We start from the raw sequence: 19,322 nt of genomic DNA, 5'->3' as shown, positions 1-19,322 counted from the left end.
GGTGTGATTGTGAGTGTCTCCATGTGCCCTGTGATTGGCTGGCAACCAGTTCAGGGTGTAGCCCGCTTCTTGCCCATTGATAGCTGGGATAGGCTCCAGCACTCCCGCAACCCTCGGGAGGATAAGCGGCTTGGAAAATGAATAAATTAATGAATAAATAGTTTAAATAATAAAAACAGCCCATGAGGTGGATTTTTATTATAATTTGTCATCTCCCAGTCTGGATGCAAGGATGGCTCTTGTACAGTTATGCAGTTCAAACTTTGAAAGATGAAAGTTCAAAGAAATGTGTTTTATTTTACATGGGAAAAAAAAATCCAATAAAAGTAATCAGAGTATTGTGGCTATGACTGAAAACATGTTTGGAGTCCTGTCACCACTGGCCAGTTAACTGAATCAAAAGGTGCAGAAAGATTTTTCACATTCACGGGAAGCTGGACCTACGACAGTCATTGGAGTGCAGAAGAGGAAAAGTGCTTCAGTGGATCGAAGAATCAATGCAGCGTGCGGACACCTAAAAACCAAATCTGATGTGAGGGTGCTGAAATCACAGATTTGAGTAGACAGAAGAATCAACACAGCCATTAAAGTATACGGTTGCGCACCATTTCTGACTTACGCGCAGGTGAGAATATTGCTCGTAAAACATTAGCACAAGAGTTCAACTGTATTAATCTGAAAACAGTTCACAGGAAACAAATTAAACAACAAGTCCAACTTCTGCACAATCTGCTCACCCATGTCTCTCTCAACAGCTACTGTATGTTATTTACCTCTTTCAATTGTAACTACTTTTACACAAGAGTGTTGGGTTTTAAAGGTGCTCAGAGACTGCGGGTGGGTGGGAGAGTTGTCTTAGTGTTTATTTATTTATTTATTTTTATCAGTGGTCTTGTGAAGCACTTCATGTTTCTTTTTAAATGTTTTTATAATTTTAAATGTAACATCCTACATGAATACATTTTAATTGATTAAAGTCCAAGTGGCCAAATACAAGTATTTGTCAAAGTAAATTTCTGAAAGTGTCAGTTTTTTTTTTTTAATGCAAGCTTAATTATTATTATTATTTTTTATGCATACTGGTCATTTTTGTATGAGCAATTAAATGTACGAAAAAGTTTTTTTTTTCTAATTCATGTGAGTCTTCAAATGTGTTTTGTGGAAATACTACTAGTACTAACAACAGCTCCAACAGGGATAAAAGAATAAGCCTTTGAAATTCATGTATATGAAGCAGAAAGAATTTTCTTGATTCTGTCATTTTGCAGTAGAATTACAGAAAATGGATGTGGCTCAATATATTGAAACAACTCTGAATGACAACAATTCCTACTAATGCACTCATGATTTCATGTTAAACATTTGTATTTTAATTTTTGTTAAAGAGATGTGTGGTGTATTCTCCTTTCATTAAAATTATTGCATCATATGATAAGTTTTTAGCAGTTATAATATTTTTCTGATTTTAAATACATGTAACAATAGCATATAGCTCCACCCATAATATAGCAATTTGAGGAGCATGGTCCTCTAATATTCTTAAAGATACCGAATAAATGTTGCAAGACTAAGCACTACCTTTCAACAACAAGAAACCTTAAGAACCTGACTCACGGTGGTACTCGGGAATGCTGCTTGGGCGTTGCCTCATAAAAGCAAACAGTTGCTTTAGGGAAGTGACAAATAAATTTCATACAGATGTCTACCATTCTTAACTGTAAAACCTTTTTATTAAGATGCACTCCAAAGCCACAAAAACCTTTTGACATCTAAAGTCTCACATGTATAAAAAACGTATACAATGTGTTACAGTCATGAAATTATGGACTGCTCCAGAGGGAAAAAAAAAAAAAAAAAAATATATATATATATATATATATATATATATATATATATATATATATATATATTCTGCATGGTACAACATTTTGAACTGAGGAAAAATCTTTCATTATTTTTATCACACCACCTAATGATGGAAAATATACATTTTTACAATACAGGCCAATTAAAAAAATCTTTTACCAGTTTAATTACATTTTTGCTCCTGAACCTCAGCATACAGCGTCGGCACATCAGGGTTGCAGATGTCACCTTCATTTTTCACACATGATGGTATGCTGTCATCACATGAGGAATGAGCAATATTTCTTTTAATTTAGTTCATCTGTTCTCTTCGGAAACATTTCTTTTCTTGGATTTGTATACCGTGGGTCTCACATTTGAGGTTGAGATTCATATTTTGAACAACAACAATGACAATGACAAACAAAAACATCTATACACCAATCAATACATGCAGTAATGTTACAAGGCCATCATAATCTTCAAATTTAGAATTGTACTTGGAAAAATGAAAGAACTAATTAAAATTTTGATAAAATACTCATTATTTATGATTTATTTTACAAAGTCCCAGAGCCACAGCAAATTGATGAAAGATCCCAATGCTGCTCTACAGAGCCTTAAGGTGCAGACCCCTGATCAAGAAGAAACCGTCCGTTCAAATGTTTATCTGAAAGGTGTTTGATGGGATTGACTAAAGTATTACCCTCTGCAAAATTAAAGATTTTGATGATGTCATATCATAGAACACAATCAGCTACTGCCATCATCATTGGGATACATTTTTCATTTTGCATTTGTAACCACAAACATCTAATTTGCAACGAGATGAGACCAGACAGCATTAACTGTTTATCGATACAATGTAGTTTTTGTGGTGAAGAATAATTAGTGGCATCTAATATCACATTTCAGGTTGACGCTGAAATTGCTACATTGTAGCTGTCTTTTCTTCATGTAATCTAAATGGGCTCGCAATTAAAATGTGATTGGGGATTTGTGGAGTCATTGTTGAACAATAGAGCAATCATTTTTAAGATCTTTTTAATGAATTGTAGACTAAATATTAGCTGATAGGTGTGGTCTTCTCTATTCCCCCCTTATAAAACACCCCGTGAGTGTATAATTCTTTGACCTCCGCCTTCTCGGTCTCTTTGCTCTTGGCTCTCTGTCCCTCCTGACGAACATCCCTGAAGCTGCGCGGGGTCTTTGGTCAACCCATTCCCCTCCACTTTTTCTTTGTCTTATTGCCACCACGTGCACAAGCGACCCCGGACCATGATGTTTTGAGGCTTCAATCGTTTTTTTTTTTTTTTTTTTTTTTTTCCCAGCCTTGTTCTGTTGGCATAGCTCCAAGGAAAGAAAAAAAAAACTCGGCATCTCTGCCTGTTCCACCTGCAGTTAAGACCAAGAGCAGGGCCTGCAAGAAGTTGAAACGACAGGAAACATTATGAGCAGACCACAACCGGACAACATTTTTGCATCGCTTTTGTTTTACTTTTGTATGTCTTCATCTTCAGCTAAACCTGCCCCCTTTCTTCCCGAGAACACATTGAAACCTAATACTTTTAGTCCACCAACACATGGCTATTTTTCTTAACATATGTCCATTCTATTTCCATTATTATTCTTTTTTTTTTGTGGGTCCCTCCGAATATTAGCCATAGTTACCTCTTCTAGATTTAATTAAAATTTATATAACATTTCACTTCCTGGTTTCCATTCCAAACTCTTTATGTGTGATTGAGATTATTAGTGAAAGTGTCAAGGTCTACATTTTGGTTAGATTGGTTTTGTTTAATGTTTCTCATGTTCCATGATGTCCATCTCTTGTGTGGTTACTTTTGTTGGTCCATTGAGCGTTGGCCTCACAATTTTGAGGACCAGGGTGTAAATCCCAACCCCGCCTGTGTGGCGTTCGCATGTTCTCTCCGTGCCTGCGCGGGTTTTCTCCGGGCACTCCAGTTTCCTCCCACATCCCCAAAATATTTATCTATTGGAGACTCTAAATTACACCCAGGTATCATTGTGGTTGCGACTGTTGTCTGTCTCCATGTGCCCTGCAATTGGCTGGCAACCACTTCAGGATGTACCCCGCCTCCTGCCCGGTGATAGCTGGGATTGGCTCCAGCACTCCGGTGACACTTGTGAGGATAAGTGTCTCGTGGCTGGATAGAGTTTTTTTGATTCCTTAACTCCTGCGTTGACCACCTGCTTCCCTAAACTTGGATCCTCTGCGTCTTTGCCTTACTTTCCTGACCTTCACTCTCCCCAACCAAGAGAGAAACCACTGTAATCTTGATTTTAATTTAATTCATGAAACAGTCTTTAATTAATTAGATTGATAGAGGTTTGTCTTCATTTTTCCTAAAATTACTCTTATAAAAAGAGACATGGTGCCCTTTTATGAAACAAAGATTTGATTCTAATGTTAAATGTTATGTTGAGCGACAGCAGAAGGAAACACAGGTGCTTGCTTCTGACATTTTTTTTTACCAAATTTATCAACTGGAACACTTCACAAATTATCAATCTATTCAAACAAATCACAATTGTTTTCATCCATCCATTTTCTGAGTTGCGTAACCTCACAAGGGTCAGAAGAGTGCTGGAGCTTCTCCAAGCTGTCAATGGGCAAGTGGCAGGGTACACCCTGAACTGGTTGCCGGGCTATCGCAGGGCACATGGAGACAGACAACAGTCGAAACCATAATGACACCTGGGGGTAATTTAGAGTCTCCAATTAATACATGTTTTGGGGATGTGGGAGGAGAGAGTTCACGGAGAAAACCCACGCAGGCATGGGGAGGACATACAAACTCCATGCAGGTAGGGCCTGGACTTGAACTTTGAGGCCAACGTTCTAACCATTTGCACCACCGTGCCACCTTATGTTAAGCAATAAAATGAAGATCCCCTCATAAACAATACTAGCTTATTAAAGCACACCCTGGTCTTATTTTCCTTTCCACCACATCTCATAGAGGTTGCATCATAGTTTAATCAAGTATGGATTTAATGCATTTTAATAGACTTTATAGTCGAAAAAAAGTTTAAAAACAAATAGGAATGGAACACAGAAAACAAACAGCAACAATGTAGAATATCAGGCATTTTATGTTATTTATTTTTTCTTGACGCTGTTTTTTATATCTCACCTGTAATCTCTTTCATGTTAATGTCAGCTGAAAATAGAGTATTTTTTAGCAGAAATTGTTTGCACACATTACATACTTCACCCCCCCTGTTTTTAACTTTAGGCTATATTTGCTAAATATACTCAAAGAGTATATATCAATTGCTAGCAATATGTCTCCAGTCAGCATATTTGATATCTCCTTGAAAGCTTTTTTTTTCTTCTTTATTTCTGAAGTAATCGCTGAAGTCGGAAATACAAACCCCATATTCCGACAAAAACAATATTACATGCAATAAATTAAAGAAATGTTTACCACACACTGAGCCTTCAGCTACACCCCCTCTGTGACCTGATCATTTGGTCCACCAACCTTCATAAAGAAGTCTCTTGCAATAATACTGCGCTCCAGTCACAGCTCTGGGCAAACTGGAGACCCGAGTCAGCTTATTGACACCTGAAAACTATTTGATGTTTACAACAAATTAATAGAATTAAATTAAATTAATTGAATATTAAAATATTTGAACAGAGAGATTGCAGTTAAAAATCACAATAGAAATTTTTAAATTGGTGTTGACAATGATGACTCAGATGGGGGCTTTTGTTTTCCATTAAAAAATAAAGTGTTTATTGAAGTGGAAGTTTTGAACACTCTGTTATATACTATCGTCACTGGAAAGTGTACAATAGAGACGCTGTCTTCCATTTGCAAACTAACATGGCTGCAAATTGATAATGTATTCTACAACTCCCTCTCCATTTATGCTACATCAATTACTGTGCACATCTTTGATATACCTCCTGTAAATGAACTGAAGTCTCGGGACCCCTTTGATTGTGTAAAATGTGCTGCGTGTTCGCTGTTACACATCTTTTAGCTATGTCAGTCTCTCGGATGAAGGTTGCAGTTCTGGAATTGACCTGGGCTTGACTGTATTGAAATCACAAAGACCTTTCAACTGGTAAGCAAATTTCCTCCTTTTATACACATTCTACCCTAATGAATAACTTTAAGCAGGGGTGAAGGCGGGATGATGAAACTGGGGCAAAAAAAAAAAATATATATATATATATATTCATCCATTTTCTTAGCCGCTTATCCTCACAAGCGTCGCGAGATTGCTGGAGCCTATCCAAGCTGCCAAGGGGCAGGAGGTGGGGTACACCCTGAACTGGCTACCAGCCAATCGCAGGGCATATAGAAACAAACAGCCGCACTCACAATCACACCTAGGGGCAATTTAGAGAGTCCAATTAATATATATACACACAAACACTGTGTAAACAGTAAACACACACACCGACACGCACACACACAAACACAAGGTCCCAGCTAACTTGGGCAGGAAGTGGAGATGCAACCGTTGTTAAATGATGAACTAATTGTTACTAGTCACAGTTTTTGGTTAATTTTCACTGACCACACCCAACTCTGATAACATCCCGAACTGTTCAATCAAAAAATCACTTCCACAGAATCCACTGAGACTCCAAATTTAGAGCTTGCACCAGAGTCGCAGCTTTACAGTGTACAACAAAACATGTAACAACAGTGATTACAAGAGGAGTAAATAGTTGGAGTCAAGGGAGCAACAGACCGGAGTTGTCAAAATCGTCATCCCCTTCCTCAATACCATCTGCTTCCTTGGGCATGAGAGCAGTATGCTTTTGCCTTTCTTTTTTTAAAAATAAATTTAAAATTAATGTATTTCCAGAGTAGCCTACATTTCTCCCCACTTTGATGATACTCAGGGCATTCTGCTTTCATGTGAGATCAAGCAGATGTACCTAACGTTATGGCTAGTAAGTGTATATCATGAGTCATAACCAAATAAAATGTCCAGCCAGGAAACAAATGCAAAAAATAAACAAGTGTACTGCATAGCACAAACACAATTAGAGGACTAGGATTGGGTATTCATTTCCACTGTTGCAATGTAGTAAACATTAAATCTGCAGCATGTTTGTTCAATCCACAAGATTTCATCCAATTAAGTCATATGCTATTTTGAATATTTTCATGTACTCTTCAAAGTGAAAGAAGAGATGTGTACTGTAGACAATGAACCAAATCATTTCACATTTGCTTCCAGTGTATTATATTTAAATTAATAAAAGTAATAATGGAGACAAGTCTTTCTTGCTTGCTCACTCACTCAATTTTTGTCTTTCACCCTCACTCTCTCCCTCTTGTGTGCAAGTAACCCCCCCCCCCCCCACCTCCACAGTTGTTGCCCTCTTTTTCCACTAATAAGAGTTAGGTTGCATAGTTTCCAAAGCTTCTTCAAGCATGTGTAGCCTTTTTGGAGTTAGAAGTCTAGGCTGATCATGTTTGTGGGTCGCTCTAATTAGTTGCGTATCCCACAAGCAATCTCTCTGATGTGATAATGTGTGTTATGGATTGAGAATACACTAGTAAACAAGCTCATTGTGCTTGGTTTGTATAAAGAGGAAAAATGTGACAATAATTGACTACTTTTTGCAATACGAATTAAACAGGGAATTTGACTGCGGTAACAGGCTTTTACAGTTTCGTGTGGTATTGAAGTGAATGAAAAATGTCGTGAAGGTAATGTCACGACCACATATGAATTCTATCTTTAATTTCTTTAAAATATGTGACGCTAAGAGAAATCCAACAGATGTATTATAATATTACCTCCAGGTTTCCCCCAAAATCCACCAAAGGAGAGCATCTTCAGCTGTCTTCAGCCAGTGTTGCCCTTCTGTGCTGTGTTGGGATCCCCTGCGCATCTGCCACCTTTACAAATGATGACAAAAAAAAAACAGTCTGTGCAGCTTCTAAGTGCAAATGTAGATGGAAATCTACCTGAACATCTTTACAATCACTGTCTGCAATATTTGCACGAACAAGAATAGCACAGAATGAGGTGGACATTGTTTTGTTTTGTTTTATTTTCTAGTACTGCTTTGATATAATATGAATGAGTCAATGACAGTGTAGTGGTTTACTCGTTTGACTTGTGTGCAGGCTTCAAAGAGCTAGAGTTAATAGATATTTTTGTTCCTTCATAATGATCAACCTCAATTGCTCAGGATTTTTTATACATTGATACCTTGACTAGCTCCAATTTAGGAATGTTTCCAGTTGATTCATGGCTTGGTCATTTTACTTTATTTCTTTGGTTTGTGTTGCAAGCACAACAGATATGCACATTAGTCAAAGTTAATCAAAGTGAAGTCCTGCCCCACTGTGGGAAGCAGAACCTGGGCCTCAAGATGCCAACAAAGTGTCAATGATCAATATGTCCTGGAGTTCACATCAGTTATTGGAGTTAGCTAACGCCCGAATGCTGCATTCACACTGAGCACGATTTGGATGTTTTACATAGCTTGAAGAGATGTAAAGTCAATCCAAATGGTACAAAACACATGTGACATGAAGTGAATCAGGAGAAAGACCAAATATTTAATTACAGTGAAGAAAATAAGTATTTGAAATCATGGAGGGGTCTGAAATTGTCATCATAGGTGCATGTCCTGTGAGAGAGATAATCTAAAAAGAAAAATCCAGATACAACAATGTATGATTTTTTTAACGATTTATTTGTGTGATACAGCTGCAAATAAGTATTTGAACACCTATCAGCGAGAATTCTGACCCTCACAGATCTGTTAGTCCACCTCCACTCCATGTATCATCCTGAATCAGATGCAACTGTGTGAGGTCGTTAGCTGCATGAAGACACCTGTCCACACCATACAATCAGCAAGAGTCAAACTTGTAACATGGCCAAGACCAAAGAGCTGTCCAAAGACACCAGAGACAAAATTGTACAACCCCACATGGCTGGAAAGGACTACAGAGAAATTGTCAAGCAGCTTGGTGAAAAAAGGTCAACTGTTAGAGCATTTGTTAGAAAATGGAAGAAGCTAAACATGACAGTCATTCTCAATCAGAGGAGATCCCCATCCAAGATATCAACTTGTGGGGTCTCAATGATCCTTAGAAAGGTGAGGAATCAGCCCAGGACTACGCAACAGGAGTTGGTCAATGACCTGAAAAGAACTGGGACCACGGTTTGCAAAGTGACTCTTGGTAATGTACTAAGACGTCATGGTTTGACATGAATTGTTCCCCTGCTTAAACCAGCACATGTCAAGGCCCGCCTTAAGTTTGACAATGACCATTTGGATGATACAGAGGGTTCAAGGGAGAAAGTTTTGTGGTCAGATGAGACCAAAATTGAACTTTTTGGTCATAATTCCACTAACCGTGTTTGGAGGAAGACGAATGATGAGTTCCATCCCAAGAACACCATCCTAACTGTGAAGTATGGGGGTGGTAGCATCATGCTTTGGGGGTGTTTTTCTGCACATGGGACAGGACAACTGCACTGTGTTAAGGAGAGGATGACCGCAGCCATGTATCATGAGATTTTGGGGAACAACCTCTTTCCCTCAGTCAGATCATTGAAGATGGGTCGTGGCTGGGTCTTTCAACATAGTTTATATGGTTTATAATGACAGTGTGCTTATGCACTGCCCACCACCGGATTTTTTTTTTTCCCCGAAAGACATGCCTCTGTCGGAAAGCATTGCTGGCGAGCACACATAAGTGGGGACAAATGAAAAAAATTAAAAACCTGCAGACCAGTTGATTGTGAAAACTTGGAATGCACTTCCCATCATGTACCACACACTGCGGAATGTGAATATTGCTGTACTGACAATGCTTGGTTATAACTATGCATATGAAAAGTCTTTCTCACATTAAAAAAAAATATTAAGACAAACCTAGGTTCATGAATAACGGATGGAAGTCTCAAAAGCTGCATGAAGTTTCATTTAATGACATATGAAACAGACGACTAAGCCATCAGCAAAGAAGTCGCATTTAGGGTAAAAAAGTACTTTTGTCATCATTGGTTAGCAACAGCATAATGTTATTTAAATGAATTTAGAGATTTATAGTATTCTTAAAGTGTCGGTCTTACATAAAATACACAAATCCACTAGAATTTAGTTTGAAAAATATTGGATGGCTTCATTTTAAAATATTTGCGCTTTCAGCCTAAAAGGTTCCCGACCCCTGGTCTAAATTGTCCATAGGTACAGTATGAATGTGAGCATGGAAAAGAAAGAGAATAATGAGCCACAAGCTGTGACTAAAAGAGATTGGAAGCCACCTGCTGAAATTATAAAACCAGCACCACACTGAATGAGGACTGATCAGAACAAATAAATGTCTACAATCTGCACAAAAAGAGGTCTGTAACTATAATACAGTAGCACAAATGGGGAAAAAAACAAATGCCTTTTAAGTCATGTTTCAAATTTTGAGTTCAGATCAGACTATTTCTGTATTTATCTGTAGTGTACAAATGGGTGGGCTGCTAAATCCGTTCCATACATTTGGCCAAGGTCTGCCCAATTTTGGTTAACCTAAATGAGATTTTACATGTAGCCCATATTTGTAAGCAAACATGACTTTTTGTCCTCAAGGGCTACACTAGGTGTGGGACCAGACAAAGCACAGCTAAAATACCCCTATGACAGTATATGGTAATAGATTCAGGTTTCCCTTGTCTTGACATGAGTCACTGGAACCAGGCCTGGAGGTGGGGCTCAAAGGCGAGTGCCTGGTGGCCAAGCCTGCACCAATGGGGCGTGGCCGGGCACAGACCACAAGGGTAATGTAGGTCCACCTTCCCATGGGATCACCACCTGTGGGAGGGGCCATAGTAGTCAGGTGCAGTGTGTACAGGGAGGTGGCCCAAGCCAGGAACTTTGGTGATCCAATCGTTGGCTAGAGAAGCTGGCTATAGGGAAGTTTAATGTCACCTCTCTGGTACAGAAGGAGATATAGTCGGGTTCACCTCCACTCATGCCTTGGGCTCTTGTACTAATCCTCTTGATGGGTGGTGGACTATCTTCCAATCTGGAGTTGCCCACGGTGAGAGGCACCAAGCAGGTGTGGGTAAACTTGTTGCCACAGCCTGGTCATTGTGGTTCACCCCAGTGGATGAGAGGGTAGTTTCCTTTTGCCTTCAAGTAGGTGGACAGGTCCTGATTGTTGTTTGTGCCTATGTACCAAACAGCAGTTCAGATTAGAAACCGTTTTTAGAGTCCTTCGAGGGAGTGCTGAGGGTGTGATTCAATAGTTGAATCGGAACTGGTTTATGTACTGTTTTTTTAAATGAACCCAATTATCTATGAATAACCGGGTCCGAGCGTGGTGGAACAGTTGGCGGAAGGTGTCTGGTGTTCTATGTGACAGAAGAGTATCCACCATGATGAAGGGCAAAGTTTATAAAACAGTGGTGAGGTCAGCCATGGTTTACGGATTAGAGACGGTGGCCCTGAAGAAAAAAAAGAAGCAGAACTTGAGGTAGCAGAAATGAAGATGCTGAGGTTCTCGCTTGGTGTAAGCAGGTTAGGATGGAGCTGCCAGGCAAAAGAGCGAGAGGAAGACCAAAGAGAAGGTTGATGGATGTGGTGAGGGAAGACATGAGGACAGTTGGGGTTAGAGAGGAAGATGCAGGAGAAAGGGTAAGATGGAAAAAGATGACACGCTGTGGCGACCCCTAACGGGACAAGACGAAAGAAAAAGAAGAATCTATTACAAACATGTTTTTGAGGGCAAAGAAGGCAAGGCAAAACACGGAGGACCCAAGTGGAGAAGCAAGGAGGCTAAGGTAGGAGTGCACCAAAATCAAAAAATGTTTTAACTAAAAAAAAAGTCAAACATGGATCAAATAGGTTATGCTGAATCAATAAAAGTCCAAACATGTAAATAAAATAACAAAGAAACACCAGGGCACAAAGAAATCAGGAACTAAGACACGACTGGGGATAAAATGGATGACTTAGTCATATGACAATGACAATTAAACGACAAGAACTGAAAAAAAACAGGGAACTACTGTAAATACGTACCAATTGATGACGGGACAAGGAGGAACACTTGGAAAAGAGACATGTGGCTGAGCACCAAAGCCAGAAACCATGGGACCCGGGAAAACATTAAACAAAACAAAACACAACTTACCCAAAAGATAAATGAAGACTTCCACAATATTTTTCACAACATTAATCTGTGGATATATCATTGCACATTAGCACAGATGAATTGGTTTGATTCTGTCCTATTTCTAATGTATTGTAATTTTGCACTTAAATGTTTTCCTTTGTCATATACAGTGATTACAGAAGAAACGTTTGAAACGTTTAATTATAAAGGATTTCCTGCAGAGCGATCAGAAGTGCCAGGATGATAAAAATAAATCAGCAAGTACAAAAATCAATACAAATGTTCTTTGGCCTGACAGTTTTCAATGATGTTAAGAACAACTCGGGTTATAGCAGACAGCATTTTGTTTTAGCCCTGGATTTGATTGACAAATAATGGCCCTGCAGTCGTTGTTTTTCTTAGCTTGGCACACAGTGTGTAACAGATACCCATCTCACCGGCTTGTGGCATTGGAGAATAATTACCGAGGGCCGCCTGAGGTAAGGCCTGGCAGAGAGTTTGTTAGCAATGAGGGGGAAGGCTGTTGCAGAGATGCAGGGGAGAGTGGATAGCCTCACATTGTACAAGTGCACATTCAGGCAGACTAAACAGTTTTCCTAGCACAATCTCTTTTTGCATACCATGCCTCCCTCACAAGCTGTAGGCACAAAAACAAGGCTTTAATATATTTGACCATTTGTATTGAGGTTGATGTAAAAGGTACCACAAGCAACTTAATGTTAACCTATATTATTTTCAACCAACAGAAACAGTTGCGAATTTTTGTTTTAAATGGAGCACAAGAGGACAAGAGAAAATCAGAGAAAGTGAAGAGCTCATTTGTGATGTGTGACTGGTTTGTTTATTTTCCTCATTGAGTTAATTGGAAAAATTCAATTCATAGTTGCTTCATGGGTTTCCTTATTTTTGTTTGGAAAATGCAATATTTATATAGAGACTTGATCTCTTAATCTACATCCAATTTTGGTCTTCATATCTTGTTCTGTCACAGCACATGCAATTGCTATTTAATTTGATTATTTCTTAACTCAGCATGGGCTTCCCACACAGAATTCTCAAATATTTGTCTCTGTCGTATTGTCTTTTGTTATTTTGCGCTGTGGCATTTCTGAATTAAACTTACTATGGGATAAAAATGTTGAGCGAAAACATTTTTAAGTGCTTTTCCCAACATTAAAAACATATGTTGGAAAGCACTATCATAAACAACTGCAGGGATATCACATGCTGAATATAGAATTGTTCATGTACTCATAATGTACCAGAAACAGATATGTGCACAATTAACAGATATCGTAGCAACTCGAAAGAGAAAGTCTTGAACTAAAATTTGAAAGAAGCTAAGATGAGGTATCTTTATGATAAACTTTTCCATTCTCTCTCTACTGTATTGAAAAAGACTTCCTTCACTTGCAGCAAACTTTTGCTCTTGAGAATTTCAAAAAACAGAGGGATGTGGATAAGTATTTGTAGCATTACCGCTATGCTGTGAGGTAACACTATGCACGGACCCCATGAGGATGCTGGGAAACGGATTGCCAGGATCAAAGGGAACGTAGAACACAGCAGAAAGAGGGATCTCAGAGCTTAAAGGCTCATTAGCAATATTACAAAGGTAAGGCTTGGAATTAGGTGTCTGGGATGTAATGCTGAGACAGTTTTAATATAAAACCCAGGAAAGCATAGCTTATACATGTTTTACAGGCATAGGTAGGGGATTTGGCTGTAGTTAAAAAGCACTTGTCTTATGTCATGAAGCCTTTATGATTAGTCACACTGCAAAATGTTTTTGACCTTGAAACAATGTTGCATAACTCGATCCTGATTGTTGTAATTATCATATTACTTTAGTGTTACTCATTCCATAAACAGTGCAAGGAGTTACATGTGCACATTCCATACAAAATTTTACACTCCTTTAAAATGAGGGGAACAAAAGTCTTGTCATACTCTCCAGAGGCAAAGTTTACCCTTTGTTTCCAGTATACAGATGAATCCACTGTCACATCAAGATGCCAGGGGGTAATTTAACCATGCCAAAAAGTCCAATATGCCATAATACAGACACTTTGCCAAAAAAAAAATATCACAGTAAAGTTTATTTGTTTACATAATTCCATTCAAAAAGTTAAACATTCCTAGATTATGGATTCACGGCCTAAAAGTGTAAACTTTTTGAAGTATTTATTTGTTTATTTTACCTGATTTGGGGTATCAGCTCATAAAAGCCACAAAGTCAGAATTCCAAAAATTTGAACACAGTACTGTACAGTACGTGTTAAAAACTAACCATTCTGTGTAATATTCAACTGACACACTACATGTCTTAAAGGCGACATATAGACTTTTTTTTTCCAAAAATTACAATAGTGTGAAGAAAATAAAGAAACATCCATCAATTTTCTGAGCCGCTTGTCCTCACAAGGGTTCACACGCACTGGCCTATCCCAGCTATCATCGTGCAGGAGGTGGGGTACACCATGAACTGGTTGCCAGCCAATCGGAGGGCACATAGAGACAAACAACTGTTGCACTCACACTCACACCTACAGTAAGGGCAATTTAGAGACTCCAATTAATGCATGTTTTTGGGATGTGGGAGGAAACCGGAGTGCCCAGAAAAAAGGCATGCAGGCACGGAGAGAACATACAAAGTCCACACAGGCATGGCCGGGATTTGAAACCCGATCCTCAGAACTGTGAGGCCAACGATCTAACCAGTTCCACAACTGTGCCCCCCATGCACTGGACATTGCACCCCAAATCATGGCTCACTGTGGATATTTCACACTGGAACTCAAGCAGCTTGGGTTCTTTTCTTTCCCGTCTTGCACCAAACCCTTGGACCTTGACTCCTGAATGAAAGACAGACTTTATTTGAATCAGAAAAGAGAACCTTGGACCACTGATCAACAGTTCAGTCCTTTTTCTCCTTGTCCCAGTTGTCACGCCTTCTACGTTGGCTCAGACTCAAAAGTGGCTTAACCCGAAGAACTAGGAGTAGGATGTCTGAATGTGATGTTTTGTTTTAAAGGTGACTTCAGCCTCACACCATTCTTTCTAGATTTCTGCAAGATTCTTGAATCCTCTTTCTTTGAAAAACCACTGAAGCCCACTGTCATCTCTTTTGGTGGTGCATCTTCTGTCATTTTGTCCTTCCACTAGACTTTCCATTGATATGCTTATACACAGGTCTCTCTGAACAGCTAGCTTCCTCACGTATGACCTTTATGGTTTAGCGATCCTGTGTAGGGTATCATGGTCTTCTGGCCTGTTGTCAAGTATGTAGTCTTCCCTCATATTTAACTCAACTGAGACAGTTGAACCAAACTGCAGCAATTTATTGACACCTCAGGAAACCTGTGTAAGGGTTTTGGATTTAGTAGATGAGCAATTGCATTTCACTTTTGCTCCCTGTTACTTATCATTATGCAACACAAGTGCATAAAATTGTAAAATGTGTTTTAGTGTGAAAAAATATTTTCCCAAGTCGTGGCTAAATATGTGATAAGTGCTTAAAGTTCTCCAAAAAAGAGTGTCAAATTCAATAGGTGGGTTCATGACACTGAGCGTTTAGTTCAGACAGTAGGGTTATGTATTTAGGCAATTAAGGAATACTGTAATTCATATAAATCCTCCTCACTTCCATTGATCCATCTATCCATCCATACATCTATTCTCTGTAGCACTTATCCTCACTTGTGTCATGGGCATGGTGGAGCCTACCCCAGCTATGTTCGAGCAAGAGTTGGGACACACCCTGAACTGATCACCAGCCAATTAGAGGGAACACCCACATGACTTATTAAAGAAAGACTTTACCCAAAATTCACATGTACAATCAACCCTCCTGTATGAAGTAATATTATTATTACATATATTTTGGACATTAATTGAAAAAAAAATGAAAATAAAGAACATTTTTTAAATCCAAGCAAAATCAGGATATGTGCCAGCTTTCACAGCCAGACCCGGAAGAAACATCCTTGACCACGCCCCAGACATCGCCCGTGCTTAGCATTACAGACCATTCATTCTAGCTAGGCCAAGATGCTGACGTGTTGTGCACCAAACTGCAACAAAACTGAGAAAATGCACCCAAATTTGTCCTTGTTTAACCTCCCGTGGGGTCAACCTGACAGGATAAAGCTGTGGCTGTCACAGTTGAGGCTCGTTCATCAGCCAGGAAAATTTGCACGCATCTAACCACTACTGGTTATTAGCCACACTGCTATAGCCTCTTGTGCCGGTACAATATAAGCAACGATTGGCGGCATGGTGATGCAGCTGTAAAGCATTGGCCTCACAGTTATGAGGACCCGGGTTCAATGCCGGACCTCCCTTTGTGGAGTTTGCATGTTCTCCCCGTATCTGTGTGGGTGTATTCTGCCTCCTGCCCGTTGACAGCTGGGATAGGCTCCAACAATCCCAAAACCCTCGTGCGGATAAGCAGCTAAGAAAATCGATGGATGGATGTATACGTGTAATCACTTTAGGGAAGTCCCAATTTTTTTTTGCATTTTATGTACTACATATAAATAAACTGTTAAATAGTCCTACGCTGTACTCAGAAAATAAGGTCACATTTTTGATAAACTTTGGACATAGCAATCATGTGCTCACATAGCATTCACATAGCATTCCAAGACTGTTAAAAATGTGTATTCACTAATTCTCCAATGGATGTACAAGTGATCCTTTCATCAAACTGTCATGGATCATAAGCAAATTGATATGTAACACGTCTTCGTCCAAACAACTTCGTACCTATTATCTAGTATCAAGCATTTATGTTATGGGAACATGTTGGTTGTGATCCAAGTTCATTCCAATATGCTCCATTTTTGGTTTGACCTTTTCAAACTCACGACACCACTGGCATTCTGCCACAGTTGGCATTAGGTCATAAAGAGAACACAAACACCAGTGTTTAGAAATGAGCCTGTCTGGAAGATCGCCAAGGTCCATGTTATGTGATTGTGCTCCTCCATCAGCGTCACGCCCACTGTCCAACACGTCAAAGTTCCGCCCGTGTGTATTCTGGCTCAAACGCATAGGCTTGAACATTGTACATTGTTATTTTTGTTTTGTTTTCTCAATGGTGGGAGTAGTAATAACACGGAGCATCGACTCCCTGTCATACTCGCTTTATTAGCTCTTAGCACACAACACTTCCCGGTCGCTGTTAATCAACACTCGCCTCTCACCAAAATGCATGCGCAGTCCGTCTCACCCACACATCAACACACACGCCCACCTGCACCGAGCCCGCAACATATGGCTTCGTGATATCCTTCATAAACACCATCTCGTTCAGGGAACATTTTTTGAATGCTATTCACCACACACAATGGGACATACTGTACACTGTGTATCAGGGTGCTCAATTCGTCGATCGCGATCAACTGGTCTTGGTCAATTGTGTGACGGCGCGTGCGAAAAAAAAAAGACGTTACACGATCATCCACTTCGTCACTTGATTCAGGTGTGGCCAATACATCGAGCACACGCGCATAAAGGCGCGTTCTATCAAGCTGGCCTCCTATTTACGGCGATACGCACCTGAACTGTCCCACCCCCCTGCCGCCGGTCGATCACGAGAGGCTGGCTGCTTGAAATGTAGATCTTGGGGTAAAAAAGTCTGGCCACCCCTGCTGTATATTCTCTACATCTAAACCAACTCCTGAGAAAAGCATCAAACAAATCCCCGCGGTCCCTATAATGGAATTATTGTTCGTCATCGCCACGCTCCCTCTCCAACACGTCAAGTTCCGCTTGTGTGTATTCTGGCTCAATTGCATAGGCTTGAACATTGTACATTTTGCTATTTTTGTTTGTTTGTAATTATTTTTCACAAAAATCGGCCACAAAATGCCAGATAGTAGACGTTCTCTGTTCAGTGAAATGTATCTACAAGCAACAGGAACCGCTGCAGGCGTGACAAACGCTGATTGGCTGTCATTTCCAGCCGGGCTCATTGAATGTCTGTGCGAGAGAGGAATGTTGATAATATTTTTCCAACATAGAGATGTTTCTTGGTGAAAACCGTGGATTACTCCGGCATCAAAAGAAACATTGAACCCTCATCTACTAACTTTTAATGAGTGCTCCCATTCCTATTACCTTCGTCAAAGTCTTCCTTTAAATAAAAGGACTGACATGACTGTTATAATGCTATATGACAAAAATATGCTATGTTGGTGAACGGTATTGAGCTTTCTATGGCACTGCAGTCTTACCGAATGTTAGCTGTGTTCTGAATGTATGGTGGTGAGCATGAAAAGCCAGCTGTTCACATACCAATTTGATATGTTGGGAAAATTTGCATGGATTACAATGAGATCAGGCATGTATTGACAGCTTCCATATGCACTGTACATGCCCATGGGTGACACTCCATTGGAGTACGAGGTATTTAACATGTTGGAGTAAAAAGTGAGAGAGAAATAAGATTGCACCATCTGGATAGCAGCATCAGAATTCAGGGGAGGGTGATGAAGAATTTCATTCACCTTGTGGCTACACTTTGGAAGCAGAGCACTCATTAACGTCCGTTAACAAAATGCTGAGACATGACTTTGCAACTCATGGTTGTGTGTCGTTAGTATTTTTTATTTTACACACAAGAGGGTGTGAAACCTAGTCATAAAAAATGCACCACCCTGATCTATGTGTATTGTACACAAAGATCTATGTCATACATTTTAGCTCTGTAAAGAAAAAAAAATGTATTTTTGTAAAGGCAAACTTTCTGATCCAACTCTTGGAATGGAACTCAGGAATGTAAAGATGTACTGAAAGTGTCTGTTAATATAAGTCAAAGCACTTTGTATCTGAAAACCTCAGCAGAATGCTTTAAATAAAAACAAAAGTCTGAATACAGTCCATATAGTTTTCTGACAAATGTTCTGAGTATTCACAAACTATTTTAACTGAGAATGTTTTCAGTTTCATATGCAGAAAGCAAAAGGAATTTACACATTGTAGAATGTGTTTAAGCGCCAAAAAAGTTTGGTCGAACAGAAGAAACTGAAAAATTGAATGAATGGAAACCATTATTTGAAACAAATGTGATGATGATAAAATCATTGGACAAATAGAGGTTACTCTTTGAGACTTACAAAAGGGAAACATTTAAGCTCTGAGTCAGCACTAACAGCATGCTGCCCGAGGGGAAGATTACTTCCTATTCAAAACATTTTACAGCATGTTGTTGTAAGGATGTTTTTCACATATACATGAAAACAAAACTTGACCCGTGATACTCGTATGATTTGACTTATGCTGGCATTTCATTACACTTCAAGTCAAACGAGATGCAGAATGTTCCAAATCCCCATTCAT

The 19,322-nt window shown here is 39.4% G+C and overlaps 1 long non-coding RNA gene across 2 annotated transcripts in view; it reads right to left on the bottom strand.

The window, feature by feature from the left end:
• Nucleotides 1-251: 251 nt before the first annotated feature.
• The window catches only part of LOC133498237 (uncharacterized), a 63,676-nt gene continuing 44,605 nt past the window's right edge, over nt 252-19,322 (bottom strand). The window contains exons 2-3 of one of the 2 annotated variants that reach the window (XR_009794246.1): nt 7,644-7,745; nt 252-514 (exon numbers count right to left, since the gene is read on the bottom strand). This is a non-coding gene — a long non-coding RNA (uncharacterized LOC133498237). Of the gene's footprint in view, nt 515-3,165; nt 3,266-7,643; nt 7,746-19,322 lie in introns of those variants that run through there. The other variant, XR_009794247.1, reaches the window with a different exon arrangement.

The sequence above is a fragment of the Syngnathoides biaculeatus genome, chromosome 3, assembly GCF_019802595.1.
Source record: "Syngnathoides biaculeatus isolate LvHL_M chromosome 3, ASM1980259v1, whole genome shotgun sequence".
NCBI classification, from domain to species: domain Eukaryota; kingdom Metazoa; phylum Chordata; class Actinopteri; order Syngnathiformes; family Syngnathidae; genus Syngnathoides; species Syngnathoides biaculeatus.
Note: the sequence above shows the minus strand (reverse complement) of the source record. Positions and strands in the feature narration are given on the sequence as shown.